The sequence below is a fragment of the Phaenicophaeus curvirostris genome, chromosome 4 (assembly GCF_032191515.1).
Source record: "Phaenicophaeus curvirostris isolate KB17595 chromosome 4, BPBGC_Pcur_1.0, whole genome shotgun sequence".
Classification (NCBI taxonomy): domain Eukaryota; kingdom Metazoa; phylum Chordata; class Aves; order Cuculiformes; family Cuculidae; genus Phaenicophaeus; species Phaenicophaeus curvirostris.
The window spans coordinates 42444491-42464946 of NC_091395.1; the positions used below are offsets into that span (position 1 = coordinate 42444491).

At 40.7% G+C, this 20456-nt stretch overlaps 1 long non-coding RNA gene across 1 annotated transcript in view; it reads left to right on the forward strand.

Annotated features, from left to right (window-relative positions):
- The window catches only part of LOC138719580 (uncharacterized), a 173142-nt gene extending 158160 nt beyond the window's left edge, over positions 1–14982 (forward strand). Inside the window, exon 3 of the long non-coding RNA XR_011337237.1 lies at positions 14743–14982. This is a non-coding gene — a long non-coding RNA (uncharacterized lncRNA). The remainder of the gene's footprint in view (positions 1–14742) is intronic.
- The last annotated feature ends 5474 nt before the right edge of the window (positions 14983–20456 follow it).

Consider the following 20456-nt stretch of genomic DNA (forward strand, 5'->3'; position numbering starts at 1 on the left):
TTTCAGGCACACAAGAAGCAAACAAATTTTTAAATTTCCTGTCAATGTGAAAACCAAACTGAAAATGGATTAATGTTAAGTAAAATATTTATTTGAAACAATATTTACCTAATTTTTTTTAGTTAAGTCAAAATTTCAGTATAAGAAGACAAATACCAAGAGAAATAGTATAACTTTGGAATATTAATTTTTCAGGGCATCATAATTAGTTTTTGTGTTTGAACTCTTAATTTTTTTTTTCTTTATAATTTTGGGCAAATGTCTAATTTTAGAGAGAAATAATTCAGTCGTCTGAAACTTTATTCCTAACTTAAAAGTCGATTAACAGACTTGTACATTATCAGTGTCTCTCCTTTTTTTATATTTTAGTTTCTTACACTCAGATTTGTTAGGTTTTTTTCCTTTATTTTCTCACTTTCTGATTAGTTTCACTTCCATATCTGAAAAGTTAAGTCTCAATTTTTAAGTTTTACTTTCCTATTTCTCTAATAGAATTTCTAATAGATGTAGAATTTGCAATTTTAAATGATGATTTTTGTCCTGGATATGTTTTTTTAAAATTACTTTCTGTGTATCACAGAATCATAGAATAGTTTGGGTTGGAAGGGACCTTAAAGATCATCTAGTTCCAGACGTCGTGCCATGGGCAGTGACACATCCCACTAGACCAGGCTGCTCAAGGCCTCATCCAGCCTGGCCTTGAACACCTCCAGGGATGAGGCAGCCACAACGTCCCTGAGCAACCTGTGCCAGTGCCTCACTCCTCTCATGGTGAAGAAATTTTTCCTCATGTCTAGTCTAAATCTGTCTCTCTCCAGGTTATACCCATTTGGCAGGTTATACCTTCTTCGGCAGCCCCCGGCAGCAGGACGGTGAGTTCTGTGGTGGGGTGGACGTTTTGAGACGGTGGGAGCTTCCCTGAGCCGGGAAAATCCCAGAAAAACACAGGCGGGGGTCCTGACAGCCCCCACACACTGGGCCCGCGCGGTGCCTGACGGGAGGGGGCGGTCCCGGCGGCCACCGCGGGAGATTTAAACGGTCCCCTGGGAGCACGGGGAGAAGGCCAGGTGCAGAGAGGACCTAGAGACTAGACAGAAGACACCGAGGACGATGGTGGCCACCCAGCAGAAGATTATAGTTGCTCCGTGTGCTGCAGCAGGCAGGATGGATGCTGCCACCCAGCCAGAGCCACAGTGGGTGCAGGCAGCTCCCCGGACCCTGGGCTGCAGGCAGTGCCCCCCTCCCACACCAGCTCGTGCCTCTGGTACTGGCTCCACTTGTGAAAGCTGCACTTGAGTGGGGAAACTGTGTCGTAATGGTGCAGGAGTTAAGGGAGGAGGTAAAGAGGCTGAGGACCATCAGGGAGTGTGAGAGGGAGATAGACCAGTGGAGCAGTGCCCTCTCACTAACTCAGCAGCCTGCTGGAGCTGGTGTGTCCAAACACCATCCACCTGCAAACTGCAAGGTTGGGGTTACAAGAGATGGGGAATGGCAGCAAGTTCCTACCAGACGAAAGAAACCTGCTCCCCTCACCCAGACAGCAAAACCCCAGATCCCCCTGGTGAACAAGTACCAGGTGCTGTGGGTTGAATCCAACCCTGAGGATGAGGATGATGGCTCCCACAGCCTAGAATCCTTCCCTAGGCTGTGCCATCCTCAGAAAAAGATAAAAACATCCTCCATTAAGAAGAAGAGGAGGGTGATTCTTGTAGGGGACTCCTAAAAGGAACGGAGGGACCCATTTGCAGACCGGACCCGCTCCACAGGGAGGTCTGCTGCTTACCGGGGGCATCAGTGAAGGAGGTAGCTAGAAAATTTCCTTCCCTGGTCTATGAGACAGACTACTATCCTCTGATAGTAGTCCAAACTGGTAACGATGATCTAGTAAACAAAAAGGCCAAAACCATCAAGAATGACTTCAGGGCCATTGGGAGAATGATGGAGGGCTCTGGGGCACAAATAGTATTCTGCTCCATCCTAAGGCTAAATAGAGAGGAGCCAGAAGTCAGGAAGAAGAATTCAATTAATGCCTGGCTCTGAGCCTGGTGTGAGGAGAGGGGCTTTGGCTTCTTTGATCATGGGGTGGCTCATGCACCCCCAGGCTTTCTTGCTAAGGATGGGACACGTGTGTCTCCCAGGGGGACTAAAGCCCTTGCTAGAAACCTAGCTAAGCTCATAAATTGAGCTTTAAACTAGATGTGAAGGGGGAGGGGGTTGAGCCCAGGCTAGACAGGAATGAGCCTGGATGTGGGGCAATGGTGATTCGGAGAGGGTTTGTTGGTGTGGACCACCAGTACCTCACCACACAGAAAGTGGGGGAGAACACACCTGGGGGTGCTAAGGGAGATACAGGCACTCGAGCTAGCTACTCCAGTTACCAGGCAATTGGGAACGAACTCTGTTCCCTCTAAGAGGGCTGAAGGCTCAGCAGCTCAGCTGAAGTGCATTTACACCAATGCACACAGCATGGGGAATAAGAAGGAAGAGCTGGAAGCTGTCGTAGGGCAAGGAGCCTATGATGTCGTTGCCATCACGGAAACATGGTGGGACGACTCATATAACTGGAGTGCAGCTATGGTGGTGTACAAACTCTTCAGGCGGGATAGGAAGGGTAGGAGAGGAGGCGGGGTAGCCCTCTTTGTAAGGGAGGACTTGGACACCGTTGAGATGGATTGTGGTGATGAGGAGATTGAGTGCCTGTGGGTTAAAATCAGAGGAGCCCACCAGAAGGTAGATTTTGTGATGGGAGTCTGTTACAGAGCACCCAGCCAAGGAGAAGCAGCTGATGAGCTCTTCTATAAACAGCTGGGGTTAATCTCTAGATCATAGAATCGTAGAATAACCAGGTTAGAAGAGACCCACTGGATCATCGAGTCCAACCATTCCTATCAAACACTAAACCATGCCCCTTAGCACCTCGTCCACCCGTGCCTTAAACACCTCCAGGGAAGGTGAATCAACCACCTCCCTGGGCAGCCTGTTCCAGTGCCCAATGACCCTTTCTGTGAAGAATTTTTTCCTAATATCCAGCCTAAATCTCCCCTGGCGGAGCTTGAGGCCATTCCCTCTTGTCCTGTCCCCTGTCACTTGGGAGAAGAGGCCAGCACCCTCCTCTCTACAACCTCCTTTCAGGTAGTTGCAGAGAGCAACGAGGTCTCCCCTCAGCCTCCTCTTCTCCAGGCTAAACAACCCCAGCTCTCTCAGCCGCTCCTCATAAGACCTGCTCTCCAGCCCTTTCACCAGCTTTGTTGCTCTTCTCTGGACTCGTTCCAGAGCCTCAACATCCTTCTTGTGGTGAGGGGCCCAGAACTGAACACAGGATTCGAGGAGCGGTCTCACCAGTGCCAAGTACAGAGGGAGAATAACCTCCCTGGACCTGCTGGTCACACTGTTTCTGATACAAGCCAAGATGCCATTGGCCTTCTTGGCCACCTGGGCACACTGCTGGCTCTCATTCTTGTGGGAGATTTCAATCTTCCTGATATCTGCTGGAAGTACAATAGAGCAGAAAAGAAGCAATCTAGGAGGTTCCTGGAGTGCATGGAAGACAACTTCCTTGCACAGCTGGTGAATGAACCAACAAGGGAGGGTGCCCTCCTGGACCTGTTGTTTGTGAGCAGAGAAGACCTTGTGGGGGATGTGGCAGTAGGTGGACGCCTAGGACAAAGTGATCATGAGATGATAGGGTTTTCTGTTCTAGGTGAAGTGAAGAGGGTGGTTAGTAGGACAGTAGCATTAAATTTCCAGAGGGCAGACTCTGAACTCTTCAGAAGGCTGGTTGGCAAAGTCTCATGGGAGACAGTACTTAAGGGCAAGGGAGCCCATGAGGGCTGGGAGCTCTTCAAAAAGGAAATTCTAGCAGCTCAGGAGAAAGCCATCCCCATGTTCCGGAAAAAAAGCTGGCAGGGGAGAAAGCCAGCTTGGTTGAGCAGAGAGGTCTTGATTGATATCAAGAAGAAGAGAAATGTTTATGGGCTCTGGAAGAGGGGACAGGCCTCTTGGGTGGACTACAGGAGGGAAGTGAGATTGTGTAGAGAAAAAATCAGAAGGGCTAAGGCTCAATTAGAAATCAGATTGGCCAAGTCTGTGAAAGATAACAAAAAATCTTTCTATAAATATATAAATAATAAAAGGAGGACTAGGGAGACCATACAGTCCCTATTGGATGCAGAGGGAACAACAGTGACAGGGGATGAGGAAAAGGCTGAGGTACTTAATGCCTTCTTTGCCTCAGTCTTTAGTTGTAAGGAGGGTCGTTCCGTCTGTGTACAAACCCAGGAGCTAGAGGAGCAAAATGAGGTTCCCATGATCCAAGAGGAGGTGGTCAGAGCCTTGCTAGCCCGACTAGACACCCACAAGTCTATGGGGCCGGATGGGATTCACCCTAGGGAACTGAAGGAGCTGGCGGATGTGCTGGCCAAACCCCTTTCCATCATCTTCCAACAGTCCTGGAAGACTGGGGAAGTCCCACTGGACTGGAGGCTGGCTGATGTCGTGCCCATCTACAAGAAGGGTCGCAGGGAGGACCCAGGGAACTACAGGCCTGTCAGTCTGACCTCAGTGCCAGGGAAAGTCATGGAACCGATGATCCTGAGTGCTATCATGAAGCACATGCAAGAGAACTGGGTGATCACGCCCAGTCAACACGGGTTCACAAAAGGCAGGTCTTGCCAAACTAACCTGATCGCCTCCTATGACAAAGTGACTCGGCTGCTGGATGAGGGAAAGGCTGTGGATGTGGTCTTCCTGGACTTCAGTAAAGCCTTTGACACAGTTTCTCACAGCATTCTGCTTGAGAAACTGTCAGCCTCTGGCCTGAACAGGCGCACACTCTCCTGAGTGGAAAACTGGTTGGCTGGCCGGGCCCAGAGAGTGATGGTAAATGGTGTGAACTCCAGCTGGAGGCCAGTGACAAGTGGGGTTCCCCAGGGCTCAGTGCTGGGTCCAGCCCTGTTCAATGTCTTTATCAATGATGTGGATGAAGGCATTGAGTGCTCCCTTAGCAAGTCTGCGGACGACACTAAACCGGGTGGAAGTGTGGATCTGCTGGAGGTAGGGAGGCTCTGCAAAGGGATGTGAACAGGCTGGACCACTGGGCTGAGTCCAATGGCATGAGGTTTAACAAGGCCAAGTGCCGGGTCCTGCACTTGGGGCACAACAACCCTATGCAGTGCTCCAGACTAGGAGAAGTCTGTCTAGAAAGCTGCCTGGAGGGTGAGAGGAGGGTCCTGGCCTATTCTCCCAAGTGGTGGGGGACAGGACAAGAGGGAATGGCCTCAAGCTCCACCAGGGGAGATTTAGGCTGGACATTAGGAAAACATTCTTCACAGAAAGGATCATTGGGCACTGGAACAGGCTGCCCAGGGAGGTGGTTGATTTACCTTCCCTGGAGGTGTTTAAGGCACGGGTGGACGAGGTGCTAAGGGGCATGGTTTAGTGTTTGATAGGAATGGTTGGACTCGATGATCCGGTGAGTCTCTTCCAACCTGGTTATTCTATGATTCTATGATTCATTGCCCCTTTTCCTATCACTACAAGCCTTTGTAAGAAGTACCTCCCTAGCTTTCTTGTCAGCCCACTTCAGGTAATGGAAGGCCACTGTAAGGTCTCCTCGGAGCCTTCTCTTCTCCAGGCTGAACAAGCCCAACTCTCAGCCTGTTCTCATAGAAGAGTTGCTCCAGCCCTCTGATCACCCTTGCAGCCCTCCTCTGGACTCGTTCCAACAGCTTCATCTCCTTCTTATGCTGAGGATTCCAGAACTGGGCACAATACTCCAGATCAGGTCTTTTTTGATGCAGCCCAGGATGCGGTTGTAAAGTTGCTTATTAAGTGAGCTAGATGTATCTTTATGTATCATAACTTTTTGTATCATTCTCCTCTGTGCCTTTTTAAGCCGTGTAGTTGTAGGGGTCCATCATGCCAGTTGTAATAGAGGTATGACATGGATGATGCTTTTAGTGAGACACATGGTATCATGCCTGGAGTTTCTTCCATTTCACAGAATTGAAAAGTCACAGAACAGTTGAGGCTAGAGGGGACCTCTTGAGATTATCTACTCCAACCTCCCTCCTATCAGGGAGGAGGGATCAGCTAGAACAGGTGTCTCAGCGTCATGTCCTGTCAGATTTTAGATATTTGCAAAGATGGGGACTCCACAACCTCTCTTGGCAGCCTGTTAGAGTGTTTGATCAACCTTCCAGGAAAAAAAAAGAGGGTTTTCTTTTCTTTAAATGGAATTTTCTATGTTTCTGGTTTTGATCTTTGTCTCTTGTTAGAGTAGACATTGTAGAAATGTCCACTTCTCTCCCCTCATTCACTGAATCAGTAATGTCATAGCAAACTATCATGTTGGTCAAGCCAAATTTCTCCTTCTTAAGTTCATGCTGCCTTGGATTTATTACCTTCTTGTCCTTAATGTGTTTGGGTATAGTTTCAAAGGTTATTTGTTCCAACACCACCCCATGAATGGAGTTGAGGCTGATTAGCCCATGCTTCCCTGGATCATCCTTCTTGTCTTTTTTAAGAACTGGAGTGACATTTGTTTTCTCCCGGTCCTTGAGAACATCCTTTATTTACCATGACCTTTCAAAAATAATAAAAACTGGCCTTACAGTGACATCAGCCAGCTCCCACAGCACTGATGGGAGCATACCATTAGGTTCCATGGATGTGTGTATGCCCAGTAGTTTGAGCATTCCCTAAAATGAACATTCCTGAGAGTGAATCTTCATTACTACCATTGCTTGATTTCTTGCTCATAAGGACAAGCCGTTCTTGATCCTGGAAAAATCTATACTTGAAAATCTAACAGCTCTCTTGTACTTCTCTCCAGGATTGTATCCCGTGAAATTCTCCCAAGCAGGTCCCTGAACGGGACAAAGTCACCTTGAGTTCTGTGATACCACTTCTTGCCTTGTTCCCTTCTCGCAGGATACTGGACTCCACTGTTTGATGGTCACTGCAGCCAAGGCTGCATCTGACCTTCACATTCCTAACCAGTTCTTCTGTTTTTAAAAGTCTGTGGTCCAACAGGATGCCTGCAATGTGAGTTATGTGCATCCAAGGTGAAATACAGAATTCTGCACATGGTAGAGGTCTGAAATTCCATATTCCAGTCTTGGTTCTTGAAGGACAATTTTATTGGATATTTATGATCCTATTGAAAATAAATTCAGATTATAAAGAATGTAGATACGTGTCTTCTGTGGGCAGTATTCATAGAGGTAAAAATGCATTTTGAGCATAGATCTATAAGGCCAAAGTAGAGACCAAAGCAAAGTCCTTGGAAAGTTAAGAGATTTGAGTGCAACACATCTATATAGAGTTAGTTATGACTGTTAGAAATGAGAATGTATATAAAATGAGCTACGTATCTGGAAAAAATAGATTCACACACTCAATGATAAAATCAAATATGATGATTTTGGAGTATGCCAAAAGCTTTTTTTGCATTGTGTTATAACTGTATCTTTTTTTAAAATTGTGGATGGCATTAAAAAATAAAGTTGTCCTTTTCTTATGATGAAAGTCTGCCAATTCAAAAAATATTTTTTTAATCTGTCACTCCATATCCAATAATTTTCTTCAAAATAACAGATAAACAAAGCCATAAGTTTTTCAGACACTAATAAAATACAAAATGCTTGGCACTTCTGTTGGCTTTGCAGCAGCAGTTAATTAACAAATGCTATTCCCATAGCTAGTCTGCTATGTTTGATCTCCATGTTCTAAGATATTTGACAAGATAGGTGCTATACCTAGTTTGATTTATTTTTTAATCAAAAACATCGATTCTAATGTCAGCTTACTCAAAACACAAGGGTTGGGGAGGGTCTAATATTTGCTAAGTAGAAAAAGACAAAAAGGGTATTGGGAAAATGATTATTTTCAAGCTTCCAGTTAGATACTACAATCAATGGAGGTTTAAAAATAAATAAACAAGAGAGCTAGTGAGACATCTGTGTCAAAATACACTAATGCTCCAAATTGGTATGGATTTCACTGGGAAAAATCGTAAAGCTGTTTCATACTCCAGCTATACTAAGTAAACTAGATCTATTCCTTCTCCTTCCCCCTGTAAAAGCCTAAGTATTCACTGATGTGAGAGAATATTAGCTAGGAATGGAAGGATAATATATCCATATATTTCCTCTATTTCCAATTTGACAGTTTAATCATGCTCTAATCCTCAGAAATTAGGTGGTCAGGTCATTGTTTCCTCCATAATACGTGCTATCAGTTTTCAGGGTAGAACTTTTGGACCAGTATTCAAAGTAAACTAAACCAGAAACATTTCAAGGAAATACAAAGCCCAACACACACACACAAAAACCAAACCAAACCAAAACCAAAAAAAACCAACAAAAACCCTATAGCTGAGGAAGCAAGAGTGGCAAAGGAGAGACAAAGAGATGGTTCTAGAACATGTTCTAATCTGTCACAGTGAGACAAGACTGAACTCAATCATTTCACTCAACGCAAGTGGATACGTGTTCAAATATAGACATTTTCTTACCCTCATCAGAAAATGTTGGTGTGCATGACTGTATTGCGAGTTAATGTCAAGGAAATATGCCAATTCACAGCACTTTTTGTCTGTGAAGCAGTTTTTAGCTACCAACTAACTCTTCCCAAAGATCAAGTCAGTGCTCAAAGGAACCCATTTTTTGTCAGTAGAAGATGTGAAAGCAAAAACAATGGAGATTCTCAACAGCTTTTCAGAAAATGATCTGCAGAATTGTTTTGAACATTGGCAGCATAGTATGCAGCTGTGTGTCAACTCAGAAGGGAACTATTTTGAAGGTGATCATAGTCTATTTTCTTAGTATGTTAAATAAAAAGAGTTACAGGCACAGTCTCAGGGCTGGGGTTTTGTTAGTTTTTCTTTTTTTTGTGTTGGACCTCATAGTATTGTTTGTATCTTTGTGTGATTTCTGAACATCATATGTAGGATTTGGGAATATTTTAAGTTGCCCTGAGAAAATGTTGTTGGTTGGTTTGTTTGGTTTAGTTTTGTTTTAAACTCCAATACTTGGATAACAACACCTAAAAGCAAGCTTCCTCAAACTTAATTCCTATGTCATATTTATACATCAGTCTAGATACAAAACACATAGGCTTTTTTTAATTGTCAAAAGGAGTCCTGATTATTTTACAGATCAACTTACAGATATAAATGCATCATGGGCATGGTCAGAATAAAAAGATCAAAGAGGTAATTAAAACTCATTTGATGCAAAATGTCCAAAATATGTAATTTATATCTTCAAATATGTATACCACAATTCTTGTGCCTTGGTCATCCAGGTTAGGAGACCAATGGACATCACTTCTCCTGTTCTTGCTCCGTAAGACTGAACTGCGTTCTTCAGTGTTTTGCAAGACCTACTCTAAAACAGGTTTATTATAGGAAAATCTTCCTGCAAAATGCAGATTAACAAAAGAAGTTGAAATTTATTCAGACTGAAAAATTACCACAAGAGGTATTACGAGCATTATCTTCTCGGTGTGCCCATATCCTCAGAAACTAAGAAATATTTCTGGGAACAAATGGACTGCGCATTAAATGTTTGATAAAGCTGATCTTTTAAGTGTTATTGCTCAAAACCACAATGTGTTACACTGAATGGCATGTTGCCAAGACCTTTTATCATCTTGTTTTTCTAATGGAATGCCCTTAGTATTGATTCAGCCAAACCCAAATAAACTGAAGATAAGTCTGTCAAACTGCCCATTTAGCATTGTTCTCTTCTACATAATGAAGAGCAAAATATAGCAACATCTAAGAGACAACCTAGTCTTTTTACTTGGAAATTTAAATGGATCTCCAGGCTTTTCAGGCTTTCAACCGTTATTTTGTGGGAGTGTAATGTCAGCAATAGCTGAGGAGGTGTCTCATATCTCTACGATCTTTCAAATGGTATATTAACGTTAGTAAAAGTAATTGGGACCATGGATACTCTGCACCTGTGAGTTTAATTTTCTGTTTAAATTCTCCTGAATTTACTGAGCAACTAATTTGTCTACAATGGTCACGTGGAGTTTAGAAAATGCTTTTCTTGCAACAGTTCTAAGTATCAAAGAATGAGGTAGAAATTATTTTTACTTATCATCTGTTTTAAGCTAGATTGTTCACCAGGTAGCCAGAATTTACAGTAGCTCACACTCCTAACTTTATATTATTACTCACTAAACTTTGTCTTAGAAAGAGAATAGTGTATATGTAAAAAATTTAGCTTTTAATGTGTCAGTAGTGTATTAGTATGACAGGTAATGAGGCAATTTGGCAGGACATCAGAAACTAATAGAGCTCAGCTCACATTAATGTAGCTTTTTCAGCCGAAGCTGTGTCTTCTAAAAGGAACAATAGGATTATATACAACAATATGACATGTACAATTTTAATTGGAAGATCTAATTTAACATATTTAAAGCATATTTAGAATAATTCGTAAATCTACACAGGCACATTCTTATCCAATTATGTAAATCTCTTCAGTGGGTTGTATAATGCCTTAAGAGTCAAAAAAATTATGAAAGCATCTGCACGTATAAATGCAAGCAAATTTAAAGAGGTGGGATTTAGCTTTAGTAGAAAGAAGGCCTCACAACTGCAGTCTGGTATGTAAAATTAACATGGAATTTTGTAAGACAGCTATGAAAATGTCTTAGTACTGTTAAAAACTAATTCTAAAAGTAGAGCTTTGACTTGGTCACACAGCAAAGCAAGATTGTAAAATATACTTTCAAAACATTTTAATAATCACTAAATGATTTTGGTAACACTCATTTTTAAATATTTAATATTAATCTCTGCTCATACTGTATGGTGTTACCAGAGCATTGCCACACATGGTGCTTTTCTTTTACTCTAGGATTGAAGTTGACAAGCTGTAAGAAGAAGTTTTAAAGGACAAATTTCTCCCATAACATGGAATTTTAAAAAATTATTTAGAGGAGGAGGCAGATTGTAAATCTACATCAAACTTGTTTGAGTCTTGTCCATTATGATTCACTAATAGTTTTTTGCTTTTCATTTTCTTTAATGAGTTGCTTTTGGGGAATCATATACATACACTAACATTTTCTGCCTGCTGAACTGTTGAAATAACAAATGCAAACATGGATATATTTAGTAATATGTAACATAATGTTTTCAGTTCTGGGCCCCTCACCACAAGAAGGATGTTGAGGCTCTGGAGTGAGTCCAGAGAAGAGCAACAAAGCTGGTGAAGGGGCTGGAGAACAGGTCTTACGAGGAGCGGCTGAGAGAGCTGGGGTTGTTTAGCCTGGAGAAGAGGAGGCTGAGGGGAGACCTTATTGCTCTCTATAACTACCTGAAAGGAGGTTGTAGAGAGGAGGGTGCTGGCCTCTTCTCCCAAGTGACAGGGGACAGGACAAGAGGGAATGGCCTCAAGCTCCACCAGGGGAGATTTAGGCTGGACATTAGGAAAACATTCTTCACAGAAAGGGTCATTGGGCACTGGAACAGGCTGCCCAGGGAGGTGGTTGATTCACCTTCCCTGGAGGTGTTTAAGGCACGGGTGGACAAGGTGCTAAGGGGCATGGTTTAGTGTTTGATAGGAATGGTTGGACTCGATGATCCGGTGGGTCTCTTCCAACCTGGTTATTCGATGATTCTATGATAATATTATATTAAAACGCATAGGAAAAGGTGGAAATACTGTCTCAGTTTTTATGGATAGCAAAGTTGTTGCTTAATAGGCTGAAGTGATTTTGCCTCAAAGTCGCCAGCAACATCAGAGGTAACACTGGGAACAGGAACAGGACTTCTTGACTTACAGGATGGTTTCCTTTTCAGTGGCCCACTTTGTTAATTTCATTCTCCTTTTTCTTTTTTTACCATGTCTTTTAGGGGAAAAAAAAATGACAACACTTATTTTGTTCTATTGTGGAAGTAGTCTGAAGCAGTAGGATTTCTTGTGAAAGGCAGCCATCCTGCCCTAGTCAAACCTCAATACTTAGGTAGTCTTTTGCATTTCTTAACATTTCTGTTTTCAAGCAGTATTTCTTTAATTCATTATGTCAAAATGCCTGGATTTCAAGCAGTAAACATTATTCCATGTATTTTCATTTAAAAATGTAAAGAAACATATTGTTTCTGAAGTAAAATTATTTTAACACATTGAAAACCATGCATTAATTAGCAAATCCCTTTTCAGCAGTACTGAACGTGCAGTATCTCAATTCTTAACATAATCTGAGTCCATCCTAACCAGTATCTACTGAAAATTTTTTTTTGAGTTCTATGTGGAATCCTGGGTGCTTCAGAAATATTCTTACAATTAAGTAACTCTGATGTACAGCATAATCTTCTCACACAACTACACAGTTTGAAACTGGGAAACTGAAAGTGACCATTTCATCACATTTTCCAGATGAGGTCAATTTAAGATGAAATTCAGTGTTATATTTCTAACATGCTTGTACACCTCTTAATAATACCAGAGGAATGCATCATTAATTATGTCTGGGTTTGATATTACTGACTTTCCTCTGCTTCCCCAGAAAGCAATACATATTTTAGCAAGTTCAGGATATATAACATAAATCTATGAACACTTATTAACAGCACAGACAAATGTACTGCACTTGTTTTGCTTAGCTTCCTTTGACAATTTTTCAATAATAGTTTACTAGTAACTGCTGCTATGAATATCAATACCTCATTTCACAAACTGTCTCCAGCTAATTTCCATGATTGACTATGAGGGCTTGAAAGGCATGGACACTGGAAGTCTGCGTAAAAACACTGACAACTTGAATGATTATCTTGCATCATTCATGGTAACTGTCAGGTTGTCTGAGAATAATTGTGAAAACAAACACAGGTCATTACAGAGTGAACATGATGTGTCCATAATGGTTCCCTTGAAGCTTCTGGAGTTTACTTGGTCAATAACCTGTCATGAAAACAGTAATTTAATATATTTTACTAAAGGGATGGACAAATCAAGTGTAAAATACTCCAGTATATTTTCAGAGATGTTATCTAGCTTGCTCTTTAAAATTCTTTAATGTATTAAAATTTTAATAAAATCATGTCATTCTGAGTTGATATAAGTAAATATCTGAAATGTCTTTAAGCTTAAAAGGACGTACAATTACATATATAAGATAGTAAACCTAACACAGTGGGATAAAATTTAGGACATCCTGATATGAGATTTTTTTTCCTGGTACGGACTTTCAATTCTGGCAATAAATTTATGTAGTTATCCAGTATTATTTATCAGCTTTGTCAACGGATTCTAAGAAGTTAATTTTTCAGATTATTCTATTCAGAAAATTTTGCCATGTTCCAGATGTAGTATTTGTACTTTTTTTTTTAATGTTAAAGCTATTTTTATATTAACAGTAATTTAATACAGAAAAAGTTTTTCAATTATTTCATCTACAAATAGTATGTAATGATCACCATAACCTATTAGGCTTAACTTCTGCTGAATATATGGAGAAAAAACTTGTTATTGTTGCATATTTTAATACTGCCAACAACTATCCATTTCACAACTCAATCTGATAAGTCTTGTATTTTTTTTTACTTTTTCAATTTGATTGTATTAAGAAGAAAGATATTTCTTAAAATCAATATTGTAACTAAAATGGCTTTCTAAACCTAGGCACAAAGCAACAAAGTAACAAGTAAGATGTGCTGAACTTTTATTCTTGGAGTTGTAATAATTCTCATTTAATTTCACAATTTTAGTTAAAGCATTTTAGCTAGATGAGCTCAATCTTATCAGAAATGCTTAAAGCCTTGTAGTTCAGTATTGCAGATTAATGATGGTTTGTAATATGAAAGCACTGGCTTTGCAGCCAAGTCATTTTATGTTGGAAACTATAAAATGTGTCCACTGAAACATGATTTGTGTCAGCTAAAACTGTAGCCTGAAGCAACACTTCGTTGGGTTATTACTTTAATCTAGTTATTGCAGCCTTGAAGCGTATGTTAGTAAGCTGAGGGTAAAAGTGTCAAAAGCATGGTTGAGACAGATCACTAACAGCTTCTAGGAAAAACAGAAAACTGTCCCATGTATTATTTTTCTGAAGTTGGTGAACTGAAATTGAAGTCATATTGACTATGGGTTGTTTTAAAAATATCACTTATTTCTAGAAAATAGCACTTTTCTTATGTGAAAACTTCCATAACTAGGAACTGATAAGCAAAAAAGTTTATTGTCATTCAATGAACTGAAATTATGAAAAGTTAAATTTGCCATTGCCATCTGTTTATCAAATAAATGCCAGTATACTGTGTTTATGGACTACTATTACAGCATATTATTAATTCATTAGTACATTAGTATTACATTAAACAATACTTAACAAAAAAAGTTAATTTTTTCAAAAGAGATAATTAAGTTTCTAATTACTAACATCTGCACTAAACTTCAGCTTCCAAACTATGGTTATAGACAGAATCACAGAATGGTTGAGGTTGGACAGGATCACTATAAGGCTTTTGGTCCAACTTTTCTGCTCAGATAGGGTCATCTAGAGTCTGTTTCTCAGGATCATGTCCAGACAGCTTTTGAATATCTCCAGGGAAGGACACTCAACATCCTGGGCAGCCTGTGCCAGTGCTCAGTCACTTTCATGGTAAACAGTGTTTCGTCATCTTCAGACAAAACCACCTGTGTTTCAGTTGGTGTCCATTGCCACTTGTCCAGTAACTGAACACCACTGAAAAGAGCCTGGCTTCATCTTTTCTCCCTTCAGATATTTGTACACATTGATGAGATCCCCTCTTGAGACTTCACCAGGCTGAACTGTCCCAAATCTTTCACCCTTTCCTCATGGAAGAGATACTCCAATCCCTTACTCATTGTTGTGGCCCTTCATGGGACTCTCTCCAGTATGCTCAGATCTGTCTTGTACTGAGGAGTTGAGAACTGGACACAGGACTCGAGATGTGATCTCAGAAGTGCTGAGTAGGGCAGTAGACGACTGGTTACCAAAGGTACAAATAAATACTGCTCTCCATTCCTGAGAACAGACATAGCATAGGACAGTCTCCACCACTGTGGATGGGGATGACCAGTGACTAAATGATGAACAGTTCCTAAACACAATGCTTTTTAACTAGCATGGTGCTATATATGCAGTTCAAAATTACTTTTATCTTCATTACAGTACCGCTACAGACATTCTGGGGGACGGATGCTTCCATGGGCTGCAATAACTCTCTCTCATTCATATTTTAAAATAGTTATTTTGTCAGTCTGTGCAAGTATACATGTGCATTCCTAACTTGTAGGTTTATTCTAGACATGCAGTAATTATTCTAGATAAGTTGGAAATGTGTGGCTGTGTTCAAAATTAATAACCACCAAATTAATGGTTTTCATTGCTCTTTATAAAGGTATTTGCAGCATTTTTCATCCACATAGGTTACATTATTTTCTCATATATTATTTAAAAGGGTAAAAGGTTGCATGTTTGCCCTTAACTGTCAGTGTCCCTTTTGTCCTGCTCCACATTTGAGATCCTCATTCCATATTACTTGCTGCCATGGATGAAGAGCACCCTGTTGTGCTCAAAGAAATGTTACTTACTTCAGATGAACCTTCTACTGCTAAATATCGTGAGCCTGTAGCAGAACTTGGGAAATATTATATTGCTTTATTGGTATTGCTAATGACACATTTTTTAAATAGCATTCTTTCTGTGTTATACTTCTTTAAAAGTATGAGGTGGAATCACGAATACATTACATTTCCTGGTAACTCCTAGTTAATTGCTATGGGAGTCATTGCACGACACAGTTCACTGATCTTATTGAATATGGACATAAACTTATGGAATAAAACCTGGAAAGCACACAAGCAGCAAATTGTTAACATCCCAGTGGGTTTTCAGAACCTGTTTTGATGCTGACACTACCCTCCCACCAAGTACTATATTTTCTTTTCTGTCTATGAAAACTGACCTGGATTTCAGACATAGTTATATGGTTTACTTTATTTGCCTCCATAAATACATGAGTTCTGTAGTGCATATGCTGGGAGATAGCTTGTCTAGAAATCTAGAACCTAGTATGTGAAAGTGTCTTTTATTCATGATACAAAATTTATGCCTTCTACAGGCACATGGAAGCATCTAGTAAGGTTTGGTGTTGTTGCTGTAAAATTTTCTGGCATCAGGCCAACACTGGTTAAAAGTAGTCATACTATAAAATAAAAATCTTGTATCATGCTGAGTTAAAATTTGACAAGCAGAACATGAACATGCAAGAGAATGGATAATCCTGCCATGCTCCTTCCAATCAAAAAAAATACTGCGTTTCATGTAGTTTTAAACAACTTGCATATATAAAGATTCATCATATGCTTTCATGTACATACAGATTCTTAAATTAGTATTTATACAGTACATAAACAAGCATCTTCTAGAGCTTTGTATATCCTAAAAAAAGAAATGCAAACTTTAAAGCACATGGCTTAGTATTAAACACTTGGTATTCTGCTGCTTTTAACATTTGTAAACTGTTCTGTCACATCTATAGTCATACTACAAGTTCATGGTATTAGTGCTTCCTTCAGGCTCCAGTTACTCTTGTTTTTAGTTTCGGTAATTGCATGGAAGCATGAAATGTGATATGTCATCTTCTAGCTGAGATTTCTAAATTTGCTATAAATTTATGTAACTTGCAGAAATTATAGTTAAGCTTTAGAAAGTACTCTGAGATCAGGTGAAAATAAAAAGTGAAGCTCAGTGAGGCTATGTGAATGGATGAATATAATAAAAGCAAGAAGGTTCCAAAAGCCATAGAAGTAAACTGAAAGATTTGTATTGGTTTCTTGGGACTTTGGATTAAGATTCCTCTTCATCTTTATAAAGGTTGCCCTTATATACTTCTGCTGTTACAGTTCCTAAGTCTAATCCTTTTCTATATTGCATTCAAGTAACCAGTACAGTCTCAGCTGCTACATTACTTTATATACTTGATGTTTGAAGGATGTCATGTCAGTCTTGGTAATTTATTTCTCTGGTTAGTCTATAGTTCCATTTTCCTCTGGAGAAAAGGATATCAGCTATTTTCATGTGTCATCCTTTTTCTCTGAGACCAAGTAAACCTGTATAAACCTCCAGCATTTCTTCTGATGGCCAAGAGAAAATATGAACATTAATATGTGAACATTTTTGGTCCGTTGTAGAGGTAGGCCTAAACTGGAACTTCAGCTTTAACCTTTTTTCTTTACTCAGACATTGAGACAGATCTATTTTTATTTTTTTTAAGATGCATGAGGGGACATTTTGAGGACCAGGAAAGGATGTAATTGAGAATTAACTTCTATTTACTATTTCTAACACGTGGCATCTTTGTAGATTTGACATGTTTTGATAATGCTCTAGAACTAAACATCATTGCAGCATCTCAGTTGCAAAATTTGGAACCAGACCAGGATCCAGATGATATAATTCAAACCAGTCCCATCTGTGATATTTATGCAACTGGGAAAGATTATTGCTAAAAAATAATAGTAGGAACCATTTTGGGTAGTGTGTAAATAAAATGTAAATAAACAAATTCATATTGTATGTATAAATTACATAGATATATTACAGATATATCATATATATTCATATTGTATTTATATCATAGCATATCCTTCAGAATGACGCTCAAATATCTTTTTTATTAGCTTGCAGTAGAAGAATTTAGTTATAAAGTACTAAGGGGCAGTAAGACATAAGGGAAATATATCCTTACTGTAATATGGCTAAGATCATATAACAGTCACCCATGACTGAAAAAACAGCACATACTATAATGAAGTGCAGTAGAAACTGGCCAAAGCTTTATTAACTGTAGAAAAACATATTAAATAATTTAACATCTCCCTGAGACTCTAGTTACTAATTTTTGTGGTTTGCCTTAATCTGAGTGTCATTTTGACCCAATCTTTTTTTCACCACTTCTGTCTCCATGAAATCTCACCATGCCAGCTAGTGCTCAACTAGGCATTTCCAGTTGCAACTGAAAACTATATAAAACATCCTGAACATGGATATTTCTTCTTCTTAAATGAGTTTCACAGTTCATTCTGCAGCTAGAGTGTAAATAGCTTCATTTTGTCCCTTGAATTACAGCCTTAGAAGCAATCAACACTGTCATTGAAATACTGCACATGCAGACTGTGAAATAAAATAGTCAAGTACCCTTTTAAAGAGGTATGGAGGTTTCTTATTCACAACTCTCAAGTAGACCACACAATATTATTGACAGCTAAAGTCTGCAAAATAGTAAGGTGAAGAAGAGAAGGGATGTTGTTAAGTCCTTTTACACCCTGTTCAATGTGGTGATTATACTTTCAATCCCACCTATTATTCTTCATGTTTGGAAGTGAGAACCTTCATCCAACAGTGAGAATGATTTTACATTAGGGATAGTTCCAGCACACAAAGGTGAAAAGTCATTATGCATTTCAAAGTTTTCATTTTTCAACATCTAATTTTTCCCAACAAAGAGGAAGTGAGGCAGAAACCTCAGGAAGCCTGTCTGGATCAACAAGGAACTCATACACAAACTTAAACTCAAAAAAGAAACCTACAGAGATTGGAAGCAAGGACAGGTAACCTGGGAAGAATACAGATAAACTGTCCAAGCAGCCAAGGATCAGGTTAGGAAAGCTAAAGCGCAGACAGAATTCACAGAATCACAGAATCACAGAATAACCAGGTTGGAAGAGACCCACCGGATCACCGAGTCCAACCGTTCCTACCAAACACTAAACCATATCCCTCAGCACCTCGTCCACCCGTGCCTTAAACACCTCCAGGGAAGGTGACTCAACCACCTCCCTGGGCAGCCTGTTCCAGTGCCCAATGACCCTTTCTGTAAAGAATTTTTTCCTAATGTCTAGCCTAAACCTCCCCTGGCGGAGCTTGAAGCCATTCCCTCTTGTCCTGTCCCCTGTCACTTGGAAGAAGAGGCCAGCACCCTCCTCTCTACAACGTCCTTTCAAGAATTAAATCTGGCCAGGCATTTCAAGGACAACAAGAAAAGCTTCTATAGGTATGCCAGGGATAAAAGGAAGACTAGGGAAAATGTGGGCCCTCCCTGCAAGGAAATGGGAGACCTTGTTGCCCAAGGTATGGAGAAGGCTGCGGTACTCAACGACTCTCTTTTCTCAGTCTTCACTGGCACGGGCTCAAGTCACACTGCCCAAGCAGCAGAAGGCAAAGGCAGGGACTGTGTGATCAAAGAACTGCCCACTATAGCAGAAGATGAGGTTCAAGGCCATCTAAGGAACCCGAAGATGTGCAAGTCCATGGGACCTGATGAGATACGTCCACAGGTCCTAGGGGAGCTGGTGGTTGAAGTTGCTAAGCTCCTATCCATAATATTTGACACGTTGTGGCAAAGTTCCCACTGACTGGAAAAAAGGGAAACATAACTCACATTTTCAAAAATGGAAAAAAAGGAAGAGCTGGGGTACTACAGGCTGATCAGTCTCACCTCTGTGCCTGGAAAGATCGTGGAGCAGATCCTCCTGGAAACTCCACTGAGGCACATGGAAAATAAATAGGTAATGGTGGCAACCAACATGGCTTCACTAAGGGCAAATCATGCCTGATGAATTTGGTGGCCTTCTGAAATGGAGCTACAGCATTGGTGGATAAGGGAAGAGTAACTGTCATCATCTACCCGGACTTGTGCAAAGCACAACACCATCGCACACATCTTCTTGTCTCCAAATTGGAGACACGTGGATTTGCAGAAGGACCATTCAGTGGGTAAGAATTCGGCTGGATGGTCGTGCTCAAAGAGTTGTTATGGATCAATGTCCAAGTGGAGACTGATGATGACTGGCATGCTTCAGGGGTCAGTACTTCGGTACCAGTGTTTTTAACATCTTTGTTGGAGACACGGACTGTGAGATTGAGTGCACCCTCAGGGCTCAATGGCAGATGACACCAAGCTGAGCAGTGCAGTCAACATGCTGGAGGAAAGGAATGACATCCAGAGGGACTTTAACAAGCTTTAGGGGTGGCCTGTGCAAACGTCATGAAGTTCAACATGGCCAAGTGCAAGGTTCTGCACCTGGGTCAAGGCAATGCCAAGCACAATTACAGACTGGAAAGAGAATGGATTGAGATTAGCCCTGAAGAGAAGGTCTTGGGGGTGCTGGTGGGTGAGGAGCTCAATGTTCTCTTCCAGCCCAGAAAGCCAGCTGTATCAGTGTAACCAGCAGGTCAAGGGAGGTGATTCTGGCCCTCTATTCTGCTCTTGTGAGCCCTCAGCTGGAGTACTGTGTTCACTTCTGGAGTCCTCAGAATAGGAAGGACATGGATCTGTTAGAGTGAGTCCAGAGAGGGCCACAATGTTGATCAGAGGGCTGGAGCACCTGACATTTGAGGATAGGCTGAAGGAGTTGGGTTTGTTTAGCCTAGAGAAGAGAAGGCTCTGGGGAGACCTTATAGTGACC